This window comes from Pleurodeles waltl, chromosome 3_2 (assembly GCF_031143425.1).
Source record: "Pleurodeles waltl isolate 20211129_DDA chromosome 3_2, aPleWal1.hap1.20221129, whole genome shotgun sequence".
NCBI classification, from domain to species: domain Eukaryota; kingdom Metazoa; phylum Chordata; class Amphibia; order Caudata; family Salamandridae; genus Pleurodeles; species Pleurodeles waltl.
In genome coordinates this window covers 221,791,901-221,808,289 of record NC_090441.1, presented here as the reverse complement: position 1 = coordinate 221,808,289, position 16,389 = coordinate 221,791,901, and positions in this window count along the sequence as shown.

Genomic DNA, 16,389 nt, shown 5'->3' with positions numbered 1-16,389 from the left:
AGTTCATGATGCCTCAAAAGCAGATGCAGGGAGGAAACGCTCATGCTCAGATGACGGGGAGTCAGATGGGCATGCTGACAATGATGACCCATAGTATGGGGATGAACATGCCTCAGAACATGGGATATGGACAGAACCCAGACGCGATATCACTACCCATTACTGTAGGTCCACCGGTACCTCTGTATAGCCAGCCTAACTTAGGCACGAACAGTCAGGGATCAATGCTGCAGAATGGGACAGAGAGGAGGTGCATAGAGAACACTCCAGGGATAACTCCTATAGCGGTTCAGCCAAGTGGATCTGGATCCTTGATGGAGTTTAGTCCCATATGTGCTCAGTCTACACTGGTGAGGTCGAGTCCTCCACTGATAATACCTTTAACATCGAATACTGAAAAGTTGCCGCAACCATCAATGGCAGTCAATGTGAATGCTACGCTGATGGGGGTAAATGCGCAACAGCTGACACAGTGGTTCAACAGCTTGAATTCCACACAAAGTTCAGACAGTGGGAAAGGAGAAGATTACCTGAATAGGATGAGGCTGAACATGGAAGCACAAGAATTGGTGGAAGGGAATATGGGTGTGAATAGGTTAGAGTCCTACACGGAAGAGGAGCTGAGGTATCTATGTCCAAAGATTACGAAAGAAGTGAACAAGGTACATAAAAGTTTGCAGGAAGTAGCGGACAGAAACGGGATCGACATAGGCAAGACGAAACACTTGAGCAGGAGCTATAGGTTGGATTTTGGGACCACAGATTTTGAACACATGAGGTCAGCAGGCATGAAGGCACACCTTAGAGAATTGTTGCAGAGTGCCCAAGTGTGGAGGTGCTTAGACAAGTGGGAAAGCAGGTGGGTAAAGAGGAAGGATAAGAGGAGGGACAGTGCTACAGAGCACAACGAGAAGAGACCACAAAGCAGCGAGACAGTGACCATGTTACCAATGAGGGAGACAGCAGGGGGAAAATTAATACATGTACCATGGCACAGAAGCGACATTCAGTCTTTTACGGATGATTTTCCCAAACTGAGAGAGAAGCCGATTGAATGGTATCAACAGACTGATAGGTTTGTGAAGCTTGCAAAATGTCTCTGGGAAGACCTGAACACTCTCTTTGAGATTGTGGTTCCGGCAGATTTGTGGGAGGATTGCAAAAGAGCTGTAGGTTGGCCGACAAGTGAACCAGAGAGAGACAGAGAGACGGGTGCACCATCACCTATGGTGATGAGCTTGTACTATAAGGTGATTGAGCATTTGAAGACGAAGGTTGCCGCGAAAAATGTGGATTGGCAGAAGATTGATCGAACTGCCCAAGAGGCTAAAGAATCGATTCATAGTTACTATGAGAGGTTGTTGAAGGCGTTCAAGAATTACAGTGGCACGGAAACAATTGAGGCGAAGGATATGCTTCATTTTGTGTTTAGATTTGTGGAAGGGTTGAGACCAGAGATAAGTCAGATGATAAAGTCGCATTTGATTTGTTGGCAGTCTAAACCGATTGACGAGGTCTTGACTTATGCGAAATACTGTAGCGACGAAATTGAGGTGAAACAGAAAAAGCTGAAAGAGAAGGTGATGATGATGCAACTTAAAGCAGCTCAGACAGGTTTGCAAGGTCTGCAAGGTTTGCAAGGGATGCAAGGGATCCAACAGCAGGTGCCGCAACAGCAGCCGCAGTTGCAGGGAAACATGGCGTTTCAGCCACAGGCCAGAGGCAGAGGCAGAGGAGGTTTTGTGAATAATGGTCCGGATTTAAACACTGTTGTGACGGGTGTGCAGGCAATGAAGAAGGTGATGCCGTGTCACGTGTGCGGAATTGTAGGTCATTGGAAACGCGAGTGCCCGATGGTGGTGCAGGAAGGTGCAGGTGCAGGTGTTGGTCAGCAAAACAATGATGTCAATGCATTTCAGACAATGAGGGGACCGAAAATGAAAGGTCCAAACCCAAATTTTCAGACCATAAATCAATTGCAGGGATTACAACCTATGCAGCCGCAGCAGATGCAGATGCCTCGTATGCAGATGACGCAAATGCAGCCGATGCAACAGCAGTTACCCATGGTACCTAATCAGCAAATGCAAATACCTTTGGCACCAATGAGTCAGCAGCAAGTGATGGTTCCTCCACAGGTCTCGGGTCAGGTAATGAGTACAAATGGCACCGTACAACAGTTCCCATTACACAGTGAGAGTGGAATAAACAATGTATGGGAGAGTGAGAGCTCAGAAGAGGAAGGAGATTGTGTGCTTGCAGCATCCTTAGAAGTTGATCAAAAGGGTCCGTACGTAGAGGGAAGAGTAATGGGTCATCGTGTTTCATTCTTGGTTGACACGGGAGCCACACGTTCAACTGTTAAGAGTAGTGAAGTACCAAATTAGCCACTCTCAGGGAGGACAGTTCAAGTGGTGGGAGTAGCAAACAGACATCTGACGAACCCAATTACAGATCCGGTACCAGTCAGTATCGGTAACTATCAATGGGTACATCAGTTTGTGGTATGTGACTCAAGCCCGATAGCACTGTTAGGAAGAGACCTATTGTGCAAATTGGGTTGTTCGATCATGTGTTCGAACGAAGGAATAACAATCCAGACGAGCAGTGATGGGGAAGAAGAGGATAGTGTAGAGGGGGATGAAATGGAAACGGTAGATGAAGAGTATCCTCTGATTTGTCTTTTCCCGATGATAACTGAAGAAGATATTCCAGCAGAATTATGAGAAACAGTCGGAAAGGAAGTGTGGGACATGACAGGGAAAGAGGTGGGATTGATGAAAGGAGTGGAACCAGTGAAAGTGACGGTAAAGCCCAATGCGATCTTTCCCCAGACCCCACAATACCACATGCCACAAGATACTCTCATGAAAGTTGCCCAACTCATTGACGAATTTGTAAAGCAGGGAGTACTGAAAGAAGTGTTAAGTAGTCCATGTAATTCACCAATAATGGGACTGATAAAGCCAAGTGGAAAAGTCCGACTTGTGCAGGACTTGAGGAAAATAAATGACATCATAGTCAAGTGTTGCCCTGTCGTACCGAATCCAGCTGTGATAATGTTTCAAATTCCTTGCGATGCCGAATGGTTCTCAGTCATTGATTTGTCACAAGCATTCTTTTCTGTGCCTCTTCATGAGGACAGCCAATTTCTCTTTTGTTTCAAATTCCTAGACAGAGTGTACAGTTGGTGTCGAATTCCTCAAGGGTTTTCTGAGTCACCGTCGATATTCAATCAGGTTCTAAAGAAAGACTTGGAAGAGTTAGAGTTGCCATTCGAGTCAACCCTAGTACAGTACATTGACGACTTACTGGTTGCATCAAAGACAGAAAGTGGCTGCACAGCCGATACCATTGCCCTGTTGAACCATTTGGGGAGAAACGGACACAAGGTGTCCCCTTCCAAATTACAGTTCTGTCAGAAGAAAGTGAAATACTTGGGTCACCAAATAGAGAAAGGGTCACGGAGAATAATGAAGGAAAGGGTTACAAGTGTACTTCAAATGAGTCCGCCCAGGACGAGAAAGGAGGTGAGGAAATTCTTGGGAATGGTGGGCTATTGTCGCCAGTGGATTCCCAACTTCTCGACTCTAGCGAAGCCTTTACTGAAATTGACCCAGAAGGATGCCTTGGATCAGATCGAACTGAAAGGGGATGAGATGGATGCTTTTGTTGAATTGAAAGAATGCATGTGCAGGGCTCCAGCTTTAGGTATGCCTGATTACACAAAGCCTTTCACATTGTTTTGCCATGAACGTGATGCATGTTCTTTGTCTTCTTGACTCAAGCCCATGGTGGCGTGAACAGACCAGTAGCGTATTTTTCAGCTACTCTGGATCCGGTTGCAGCAGCACTCCCAGGGTGTTTGCGCGCCGTAGCAGCAGTTGGTATCAGCCTCACTCAGAGTGAAGGAATAGTGATGGGACACCCAGTAACAGTCATGGTCCCTCACTCAGTTGAGATACTTTTGACCCGCTCCCGAACGCAACACATGACTGGAGCAAGACTCACAAGGTATGAAACGATAATTCTGGGCTCACCGAATGTGCAGCTGAAAAGGTGCACTACGTTGAATCCAGCAACTTTGCTTCCTGGAGAAAATGTCGAAATTGAGAATGCTGAAGACGTCGAGCATGACTGCCTTCAGGTGACTGAATTTTGCACAAAACCCCGACCGGACATTAAAGATACTAAGCTTGATGAAAATGACCAAATTCTTTTTGTTGATGGTTCATGTCTAAGAGATGGGATGGGGATTTTGAAAGCAGGATACGCTGTATGTACTGTAACAGGTGTCTTGGAAGCGGGATGGCTTCAAGGAGTCTATTCTGCACAAGTAGCAGAACTTGTAGCCCTTACTAGAGCATGTCAATTGTCTGCATTGATGAAAGTCACCATTTACACTGATAGCCAATATGGGTTTGGGATTGTGCATGACTTTGGACAACTATGGTCACAGAGAGGTTTCCTGACTTCTTCAGGATCCCCAGTGAAAAATGGGGAGAGAATAAGGGAATTGTTACACGCCATTCAAGTGCCAGCTGAAGTTGCAGTGGTAAAGTGCAGTGCTCACACGAAAGGACAGGACTATGTTTCTCTGGGAAATGCATATGCGGATCAAGTCGCAAGATTTTGTGCCTTGAACTGTATATTACTGAGAGATGAATGGAACTCAATAAGTGAGCCAGAACTCGAACCAGCTGAAGCATTTGCCTTGAAGGTCGTAGATACAATAGAGGAACTAAAAACATTACAAAATAATGTCAGGGAGGATGAAAGAGATTCCTGGATTAAATCACAATGTATAAAGAGACAAGACGAGTTATGGGTTTCACATGAGGGAAAATTTGTTTTGCCAAATAGTCTCTTATCACAGCTTGCGCGGTTCTATCATGGGCAAGCTCACCTAGGGAGAGATGCCATGATAAGATTGTTCAAAACTGATTGGTTTAACCCCAGATTTCGTCAAGCTGCAGAAGCAGTTTGCCATCGATGTGTCACTTGCCAGCAGATGAACCCAGGAAAGGGAACGGTTGTGAACGCGAGCCACATTGGTAGGGCAAGCGGTCCTTTTAGTCGTATGCAGATGGACTTCATTGAGATGCCTGTGCATGGAGGTCAGAAATATGTGTTGGTGATTGTGTGCATTTTTAGTCACTGGATTGAGGCATACCCCACACGTAGAAATGACAGCCTTTCAGTTGCCAAGCTATTGTTGAGGGAGTTGATACCACGTTTCGGATTCCCGATCTCTTTAGAATGAGATAGGGGAAGTCACTTCAACAACGAGGTGATAAAGTTACTCTGCGAAGCACTGAACATTGAGCAAAAGCTGCATTGTAGCTATCGCCCTGAAGCATCAGGACTGGTGGAGCAGATGAATGGTACGCTGAAATCGAGAATGGCAAAAATATGTGCATCGACAAATTTGAAATGGCCTGACGCATTGCACTTAGTGTTAATGTCAATGAGAAACACTCCTGATAGAAAAACTGGATTGTCTCCGCACGAAATTCTCATGGGCAGGGCTATGAGACTTCATGCAGTTCCCGCAAACATGCTCTTGAATATTACAGATGATATGGTGTTAGACTACTGCAAAGGTCTGGCTGACCTGGTTCGCTCTTTCTCTCACCAGGTGGAAGCGACCACTTTGCCACCGATCCAAGGTCCAGGACACGCACTGAAAGCAGGTGACTGGGTCGTGGTAAAGAAGCACGTGAGAAAGTTGTGTCTGGAACCCCGTTGGAAAGGCCCTTTCCAAGTGATCCTGACGACAACTACCGCTGTAAAGTGTGCGGGGGTTCCCAACTGGATTCACGCCAGTCACACAAAGAAAGTTTTGTGTCCCACAGATGAGGAAGTTGAAGCGCTGAAATTGCCAGTGCCTGATAAAACAGTGCCGAGTGCTGAGACAGAACAAAAGCGAACTGAAAGCGAACAAGCAGCAGCAGGAGAAAAAGAGATATTTTTGGAGAGCGAAGAGTCCGACTCACTTGGGGAAGACCAAGGAGAAAGTTCAGACAGCGACGAAGAAGCTGCAGGTGACAAAGAGCCTGAAGCAGCTGAGGGTAGCAAAAAGCCTGAAGCAGCTGAAGGTGACAAAGAACCTGAAGCAGCTGAAAGTGATACAGAGCCTGACGAAAGTAACGGTGAAAAAGGGCTCGAAAAAGGAGAAAAGGCAGGAGAGCCTGATCAGAGGAGGGCTTTCCCAGAAACAGACGATACAGAAAAAGGAAAGGAGAACGTGATCGGTTCCCCTGAAGGAGGGGACAAGGCAGAGCAGAACGAAAAGGTTCAAACATCTACAGAAAAGGTCGCAGGTTCATCAAATGGACATGGTGCAAAGAGGAGACTAAGTATATCACCAGTAAAACAAAGGTCTGGAGAAGGTTTGAACGACGGAGAAAGGCCAAAAGTAAAAGAGAAAAGAAAAGAGGTGTCTGTCGTGGTACCAACCTCGAGTGAAGAAAAGGACTTGACAAAAGAGGAAAGTACCAGCGAGGCAGAATCGAAAAGAGAAGCAAAACTGAAAAGGAAAAGGATACCAAACAGGAGATATTCTGGTCCTGAATGGGCATATGCAGTCAATGACGATTGGACTGACGAGTTTGTATCTCTAAGCATCGAGAACGAAGAAGAAGAAGAGATACCAATAGAAAAGAAAAGTTTCATAGACTCTGTCGATTGAAAGAATAGTAAATGATATTGCTTGCTACAATCTAACGTGAAAGAAACAACCAGCTGAGACATTGCTAAACCGGATGAGACATTTGCTAAACCGATAAAGACTGAGTTATTGCCGAATTGAGACAAATGCTGCTAACCGATAAGTGACTGGCCTTTTGAAAAAAGACGGTGTGAACATTGTGCTCGTTCAGCTTTGTAACTGAATTGCTAAGTAGTTTCATTTATAAGTGCTTCTAACTCTCTGATTCTATACAGATCATGACGCAAACCAATAGAAAGAAATATTGTAAATATGTGTGTATAGGCTTGGTAGTTACTTGTGTACTAATAATAATGGCGATTGTTTTTGGAATACATGGAAAGGGTGAAAATGAGACTATTGCTGCTTCTACTATTGCTCCTGTTACTGTCACTGAATTAACACCATTGAAAAGACTAGCACTGGATGAGAGGCTCTTGCACGATAAGAAAGAGCTTTCGTATAACGTTTTCTATCGCTTACTTACAGAGTATGTCGAGACTATGGATGCGAAGGATTGTTATGTGTGTACACAGATACCGACATCAGTAAAGGAAGGGGTGACATACCACCACATGCCTCTTACATACGGGATTACATGTAGTATAGTAATGTCTAGGTTTTATGGTCAAACTAACATACAGTATTTTTACTCGAATTATGATGTTACCTTTGCTTATGTTCCTATAAGAGCGCAGCTAAGCCAGACTGCAAAGGATTGGGATGCTAAAATTATGAGGGAATTTTTCGAGCCAATGTTACCTTTTGAAACGGCTCACGCTCATAGGGAAAATCTTACCTGCTCACTCTCTGCAGTAGAAATAAGCTTTTTAGATCGCACAGATGATAGAAGGGCACAAATGAAGGCGAAATTAGAAAAGGAGTTACATAAGAGGACTTCAGTAGATAATTATGATTTTGCTGCAATAAAGACACAGGGGAAAATTGCTTTGGATGCTTGGCATGTAGGGAAGTTTTGTATATATCGAGGTGAATCTTATTATGACAACATTTTTGTGGGGGCGAGTGAGTGTAAGCACACGTTTATCTTTAAGGCCAAATGGACATTCATGATGGACGGACTTGACCCTGTCATTCCAGGTGTATATTACATTTGTGGGTATAATGCCTATTATCGTCTTCCAAAGGGATGGTGGGGAAGGTGTTATTTGGGTATAGTGTTCCCAAAGGTTTATCAACTGGATGACGTATGGATGATTCAAAAGACATCTGGATCCCATCGTATCCAGAAAAGAGAGACCGCAGCTGCTGTGGTAGGTGATATATTTGGAGCCATGATTCCTTCATTGGGAGTTGTGCTGAATTCCATCAAAATAAGAAAGTTGTCTACTATAGTGGATAACATGTTGACAAAGTTTTCAGGTGCTATAATCCTGATAGATGCTGAACTTGCAGCGGAAAGAGCTATGACTCTTCAAAATAGGCTTGCTTTAGACATTCTTTTAGCAAAGGATGGAGGCGTTTGCAAAATGATTGGTGCAAGACACTGTTGTACCTATATACCTGATAATAGTGTGAAAATTAAAACTATGCTTGCTAATCTAACAAAAGAAAGTGCAGATTTGAAGGAATTGAAAGAACCAGGAGTGTGGGAGAAGGTTGGAAAGGGACTTGCTTCAGTGGGACATTGGATTGGGGGAATTTGGAATGGAATATTATTGAAAATAATAGAAGGAATATTAATAGTGATAATTTGTGTATTTGGAATTTGGGGAATAAAAAGGGGAATAATAATGATTATGGAAAGAATTAAAAGAAGAAAAGAAGAGAAAATTATGAAAAGAATGGCAGAAGAATATAAGGCGCAAACTAGGGGAACTAAAAGGAAAAGGGAGCTGACAGAATTTTAATGGAATAAAATTTGTGGGCTAAATTTGTGTGATGACAAGTAGTCATCAGAGGAGGGATTGATGAAGCAGAAAATGAAGGTTTTGATTTATTAACGCTTAAACGTAGTGTGAAATAATCATGTGTGACATTAACTGAACTAATAAAGATTGTACGGGGACAAAATGTGCCCTTAGAGTAGTTTGCCAACATTTATATGCGTGCTTTGTATAACGTGGTGTATTAGAATTGCACTAATCTGACATAATCATAAACGTATGCTACGATTTGCTTGTTTGAAATGCCTTAGCTTAGCATTACTTTAGCGGAGGCCTTGGCCTAGTGGCCTGGTCTCACGGTTTAGATGTTCGTATTTTTCCAATGTGCTATTAAACGTATATTTCTGCTTGAAGCTGTACTTTTCCACAGAAACTGTTCACATGCTTATCTTAAAGTTTCGTGCCAGCATGGCATATTTTCTCTTTAATTCAAGGTCGATTTGCAGGTGCGGACAATGGAGGCTCTGAAAGTGAGCTAATTGGGAGACAATGTTGCGATTTGCGTACCCATCTCCAAGGATAATGTATGCTTAAGTAAAAGCTTGAGAACTGTCGTTTTTGATTGGACAATTTAAAGCTAACCTATGAACCCTCCAATGGAGACCCTACTGGACTTGAACTGTTGTCTATAAAACCCAGGTGCACGAGAGGAAAGCTCTCTCCATTTTTGGACATCCCGCCATTTTGACTTCGTAGCTATTATGGCCCACTTCGCTGCGACGCCATTTTGAGAGACTTTGATGCTTTCTCTAGTCGAGAGAAAGAGACTTTAATGATTCTTGCCCTAGAGACTTTGACTTTAACTTTGATCCCTTTGCATGAAGTAGTAGTTTTACCTTGCCGCCGTGAGGCAATTGCCCCGTCCACCCCTGCCCCTTTGCCCCGTCCCATGCTGATCGAAGAACGATACCTGTGAGACGAAGACTTCCTTGTATGCTGATCGTAATTGGTAAATATGAAAGGAAATTGTAAAATTGCATTGTGTTCCTTTTAGGTAACCAACTGCTGAATTTTTGATAAGATCCCTAGCTAGGAGTTTTCTAAATTTATGTTGTTAAATTGTTTTTGCATGAAGACCCACATGCTGATGCTAATTTGAGGTTAGACGAGGATTCCATATGTCGCACGATGCAATTTGAGATCTTGTTATGCTGACTAAATGTACGAAATTAGCTCATTACAGATTATCGTGTTAGTGCTTTGCATTGCTATTATCGAATGCCTTGTGATCCAAATGCTACATAGATTACACTTGTTTCGACGATATGGACAGCTATTAATGTTCATTTATGTTTATCATTTGGTGTTGAGACACATATATATTGTGCTAGCTTTGTTAATATAGGGAAATAAATTCACTAACTTTGCAATAAACTGGTGTGGTTATTCCTGACTGAAAGGTCAGGGTTCGCCGAAATGTATTCTGGATTAATCATTAAGTGTTATGTTGATCAAGGTATTGCTTATGTACGTTATTGATTATTGATTTGATGCGATTGATCGATTAAGAGTACAGAGAGTTCCCACTTAGTCAAAAGATTCATCGGCCTAAAGAGCGTCCGAATACAGGTAAATTATTAGTGCGGACCGCTCTATCAGGTCCATTCGTGGTTCGCATTCCACTTTTGGAGTATATGGTTTGTGTTGCCCCCATACCTATGTGCTCCTATTGCAATCTATTGTAACTTTACACTGCTTGCATTACTTCCTTTTGCTATTACTGCATATTTTTGGTATTGTGTACATATATCTTGTGTATATTTGGCATCCTCATACTGAGGGTACTCACTGAGATACTTTTGGCATATTGTCATAAAAATAAAGTACCTTTATTTTTAGTATATCTGTGTATTGTGTTTTCTTATGATATTGTGCATATGACACCAGTGGTATAGTAAGAGCTTTGCATGTCTCCTAGTTCAGCCTAAGCTGCTCTGCTATAGCTACCTTCTATCAGCATAAGCTGCTAGAAACACCTCTTCTACACTGATAAGGGATAACTGGACCTGGTACAGAGTGTAAGTACCGCTTGGTACCCACTACAAGCCAGGCCAGCCTCCTACATTGGTTATGCAGTGGTGGGATAAGTACTTGTAACTACTTACAACTTTGTCATTGTGTACTTTACATAAGAGAATAATATACAACACAAGTTCAGTGTATGTACACCTAACCAAAACATTTTGCTTTTCTTCTCTTACACTTTCTGCTAAGTGCTGAAAAGTACTCCTAAACTTTCTAAAAGTTTCAAAAGTTTGACAACAGTTTTTTTCTGTTCTTTAAAAAGTCCTGAAACTTTTTCTCTCTTCTCACTGTCCCTAAAACCTTCTTTTATCATGTCTGATGTAGGAACTTCTCTCAAAATGGTCAATACAACATATGACAATCTTAACTTTAAGAGCCTAGGGAGTCTCGGCATTGATAGAGGTTTAGTGGTAGGAAAGAACCCTTCTAGAGAATTTCTCTCTTACATGCTCATTGAGAATGATAAGGCCCAGGGTGGCACTTCGTCAGAAAAGTTAGTAGATAGCTCACACTCAGACTTAGGGGAACTCCTTGTGGGAGTGGTACACGGTTGTCCTCCTAATCTGCCCCTTAGCAGACCACCTAGCAATGCTGGTAGTAATAGAAGATCCCATCATAGTAGGGATGTTTTTGTTTCTGATGGCCAGGTTGTTAGAGTTCAAGCTGTTAGAGGCAGGTCTCCCTCTGTTGAATCTTCTGTGTCCAAGCATTCCCAACCCACAGACCCACAGCATTCCCAACCCACAGACCTTCAAGACAAATTGTTAGAAAGGGAACTCAATAGGTTGAGAGTGGAAGAGACCAGACTGAAGCTTAAACAGCAACAGCTGGCTCTAGACACGGAGGTCCATATTTATACTTTTTGACGCTAAACTGCGCTAACGCATTTTAGCGTCAAAAAGTTTAGCGCCGGCTAACGCCATTCTGAAGCGCCATGCGGGCGCCGTATTTATGGAATGGCGTTAGCCGGCGCTAGCAGACCGGCGCTGCCTGGTGTGCGCGAAAAAAAATCACGTACACCAGGCAGCGCCGGCGTTGGGAAAAATGGCGTTAGGGAGTCTAAAATGGGGCAAGTCAGGTTGAGGCAATAAAATCGCCTCAACCCGATTTGCGCCATTTTTTACGACGCCCAGACGCCATTTAAATGACTCCTGGCTTAGTAAAGACAGGAGTCATGCCCCCTTGCCCAATGGCCATGCCCAGGGGACTTCTGTCCCCTGGGCATGGTCATTGGGCATAGTGGCATGTAGGGGGGCACAAATAAGGCCCCCCTATGCCACAAAAAAATATTTAATAAAAAAAAAAAATACTTACCTGAACTTACCTGAATGTCCCTGGGATGGGTCCCTCCATCCTTGGGTGTCCTCCTGGGGTGGGCAAGGGTGGCAGGGGGGGTCCCTGGGGGCAGGGGAGGGCAGCTGTGGGCTCATTTTGAGCCCACAGGCCCCTTAATGCCTGCCCTGACCCAGGCGTTCAAAAGAGGCGCAAATGCGGGGTTTTTTGACCCGCCCACTCCCGGGCGTCATTTTTGCCCGGGAGTATAAATACGACGCATTTGCGTCGCAGTCATTTTTTTAGACGGGAACGCCTACCTTGCATCTCATTAACGCAAGGAAGGCGTTCACGCAAAAAAATTACGCTCATTGCTCATACTTTGGCGCTAGACGCGTCTAACGCCAAAGTATAAATATGGCGTTAGTTTTGCGCTGAATTTGCGTCGAAAAAAAAGACGCAAATTTGGCGCAAACGAAGTATAAATATGCCCCGGAATCCCTAGATCTGGAGGAGGAGAGACAGAGGTTGGGGTTTGGACCCCATGGTGGCAGCAGCAGTATTCCTGATAGCAATCCTGTGAGAGAACATTATTCCAGGAATCTGCACAAGATAGTTCCCCCTTACAAGAAGGGGGATGACATTAACAAGTGGTTTGCTCAACTTGAGAGGGCCTGTATGGTACAGGGGGTCCCTCAAAGGCAGTGGGCTGCTATCCTATGGCTATCTTTCAATGGAAAGGGTAGGCATAGGCTCCTTACTGTTAGAGAATGTGATGCCAATAATTTTGCAGTTTTTAAGGATGCACTCTTGGATGGACTTGGCTTAACCACTGAACAATACAGGATTAAGTTCAGAGACACCATAAAAGAGTCCTCACAAGACTGGATAGGCTTTGTTGACTGTTCAGTGAAGGCCTTGGAGGGGTGGTTACATGGCAGTAAGGTTTCTGACTATGAAAGCCTGTACAATCTAATCCTGAGAGAGCATATTCTGAATAACTGTGTGTCTGAATTGTTACTCCAATATCTAGTGGACTCAGATCTGACCTCTCCCCAAGAATTGGGAAAGAAGGAAGACAAATGGGTCAGAACAAGAGTGAACAGAAAAGTTCATACAGGGGGTGACAAGGATGGCAAGAAGAAGGATGGTAAGTCTTCTGACAATGGTGGGGACAAAAGTAAAAATTAGTCTTCATCAGGCCCACAAAAATCCTCTGGTGGGGGTGGTGGGTCGAAATCCTCTTCAAATCAACCTAAAAAGCATTGGTGCTATGAGTGTAAAAATAAAGGCCATTGGCATGGGGATAAGTCATGTCCAGGTAAGCCCTCTGAGCCAACCACCACTAATACATCAAACTCTGGTGCCCCTAGCAGTAGTGATAATAGTGGTGGGACTGCTGGCAACAGTCAAAGTAAGGGTGTAATTGGGTTCACTTATGGGTCCATCATAGAAACTGGGGTAGTCAGTCCCAAGACAGTTTCTGGGACACCTAGTGGCATTGGCCTTGCCACACTGGCTGCTTGTCCCCTTACAATGGATAAGTACAGGCAGACAGTTTCAATAAATGGTGTTGAGGCCCAGGCCTACAGGGACACAGGTGCCAGTATCACTTTGGTGACTGAAAACCTAGTGCCTCCTGAACAACACATCATTGGACAACAGTACAAGATTATTGATGTCCATAACTCCACTAAGTTTCTTCCTTTAGCTATAGTTCAGCTTAGTTGGGGTGGAGTTACTGGCCCTAAGCAGGTGGTAGTGTCACCTAGATTACCTGTAGACTGTCTCTTAGGTAATGACCTAGAGACCTCAGGTTGGGCTGAGGTAGAGTTCAATACCCATGCAGCCATGCTGGATGTCCTTGAGGAATTGCTTCCTCTCATTTCTACTCAAGTGAAAAAGCAAAGGAGAGAAATGGGCCTAAAAACTCAGGATCCTTCTCCAACAACAGGTAAAAAGGGCATCAAAGTATCCCCTACCCGCCCTGCCATTCAGTATACCATTCCTGTGGTGGGAGAAACCTCTCCTGGGGTGGCACCTGTAACAAGGGAACCATCAGCTGGCACAGCTGAACTCCCTGAGGCAAAAGTACCTCTCTATGGGATAACTAATATTGGTGAGGAAAAGGGCACCATTTTAGTTAACATGGAGCATCCCTCCAACCCTCCCAGAGAAACTTTAGTGCAGAAACCCTGCACTGCCTCACAACACTTAGGACAGCAGCCCTGCCCTAGTGTGCAGCTCAAAGGACAGCATCCCTGCCCTGCTCCAAATAAAGAGAAACAGCATCCCTGTTCTCTCTTACAGCCGAATGGACAAAGGTTTTGCCCAGCTATGGCTTTACTGAGACAGCATCCCTGTCTGGCATTTTCATCACTTGAAATAGGTCCAGCGGACAATTCCCACTGTTCTAAACTAAAACTTACTGATAGGAACTCTGAAAATATATCTTCACATTGTTGGCTAGCTAAAAAACTTCAAACAGGGTGGTTTACATCCCCACAGGGAAGTAACCATATAGTGGATGATAAAGGGAGTAACCAGTCTATTGCAGAGCTACTCTCCACTTATCACCACTAAGACAATAAAGTCTCAACTGGCCAAGGTTAGCCTTATTGTCCTTCATTTGGGTGGGGGGGTGTAGGAAAGTAGCCTCTTTCTAGCCTTGTTACCCCCACTTATGGCCTGTGAGTATATGTCAGGGTGTTTTCACTGGCTAACTGAGATCCTGCTAGCCAGGGCCCAGTGCTCAAAGTGAAAACCCTATGTCGTCAGTATGTTTGTTATGTGTCACTGGGACCCTGCTAGCCAGGACCCCAGTGCTCATAAGTTTGTGGCCTATATGTATGTGTTCCCTGTGTGATGCCTAACTGTCTCACTGAGGCTCTGCTAACCAGAACCTCAGTGGTTATGCTCTCTCTGCTTTACAAATTTGTCACTAACAAGCTAGGGAGTACATTACCCAATTTACATTGGCTTACTGGTACACCCATATAATTCCCTAGTATATGGTATTGAGGTACCCAGGGTATTGGGGTTCCAGGAGATCCCTATGGGCTGCACCATTTCTTTTGTCACCCATAGGGAGCTCTGACAATTCTTACGCAGGCCTGCCACTGCAGCCTGCGTGAAATAACGTCCATGTTATTTCACAGCCATTTACCACTGCACTTAAGTTACTTATAAGTCACCTATATGTCTAACCTTCACATGGTAAAGGTTGGGTGCAAAGTTACTAAGTGTGTGGGCACCCTGGCACTAGCCAAGGTGCCCCCACATCGTTCAGGGCAAATTACCTGGACTTTGTGAGTGCGGGGACACCATTACACGTGTGCACTATACATAGGTCACTACCTATGTATAGCGTCACAATGGTAACTCCGAACATGGCCATATAACATGTCTAAGATCATGGAATTGTCACCCCAATACCATTCTGGTATTGGGGGGACAATTCCATGATCCCCCGGGTCTCTAGCACAGCACCCGTGTACTGCCAAACTGCCTTTCCGGGGTCTCCACTGCAGCTGCTGCTGCTGCCAACCCCTCAGACAGGTGTCTGCCCTCCTGGGGTCAAGGCAGCCATGGCCCAGGAAGGCAGAATAAAGGATTTCCTCTGAGAGAAGGTGTAACACCCTCTCCCTTTGGAAATAGGTGTGAGGGCTGGGGAGGAGTAGCCTCCCCCAGCCTCTGGAAATGCTTTGAAGGGCACAGATGGTGCCCATCTCTGCATAAGCCAGTCTACATCGGTTTAGGGATCCCCCAGCCCTGCTCTGGCGCGAAACTGGACAAAGGAAAGGGGAGTGACCACTCCCCTGACCTGCACCTCCCAGGGGAGGTGCCCAGAGCTCCTCCAGTGTGCTCCAGACCTCTGCCATCTTGGAAACAGAGGTGCTGCTGGCACACTGGACTGCTCTGAGTGGCCAGTGCCAGCAGGTGACGTCAGAGGCACCATCTGATAAGCTCTTACTGTAAGAAAGTACCATCTTGCCTGGCATGTTACCCCCATTTTTCACTGTATATATGTTGTTTTAGTTGTATGTGTCACTGGGACCCTGTCACCCAGGGCCCCAGTGCTCATAAGTGTGCCTGAATGTGTTACCTGTGTAGTGACTAACTGTCTCACTGAGGCTCTGCTAATCAGAACCTCAGTGGTTATGCTCTCTCATTTCTTTCTAATTGTCACTAACAAGCTAGTGACCAATTTTACCAATTTACATTGGCTTACTGGAACACCCTTATAATTCCCTGGTATATGGTACTAAGGTACCCAGGGTATTGGGGTTCCAGGAGATCCCCATGGGCTGCAGCATTTCTTTTGCCACCCATAGGGAGCTCTGACAATTCTTACACAGGCCTGCCACTGCAGCCTGAGTGAAATAACGTCCACGTTATTTCACAGCCATTTTACACTGCACTTAAGTAACTTATAAGTCACCTATATGTCTAACCTTTACTTGGTAAAGGTTAGGT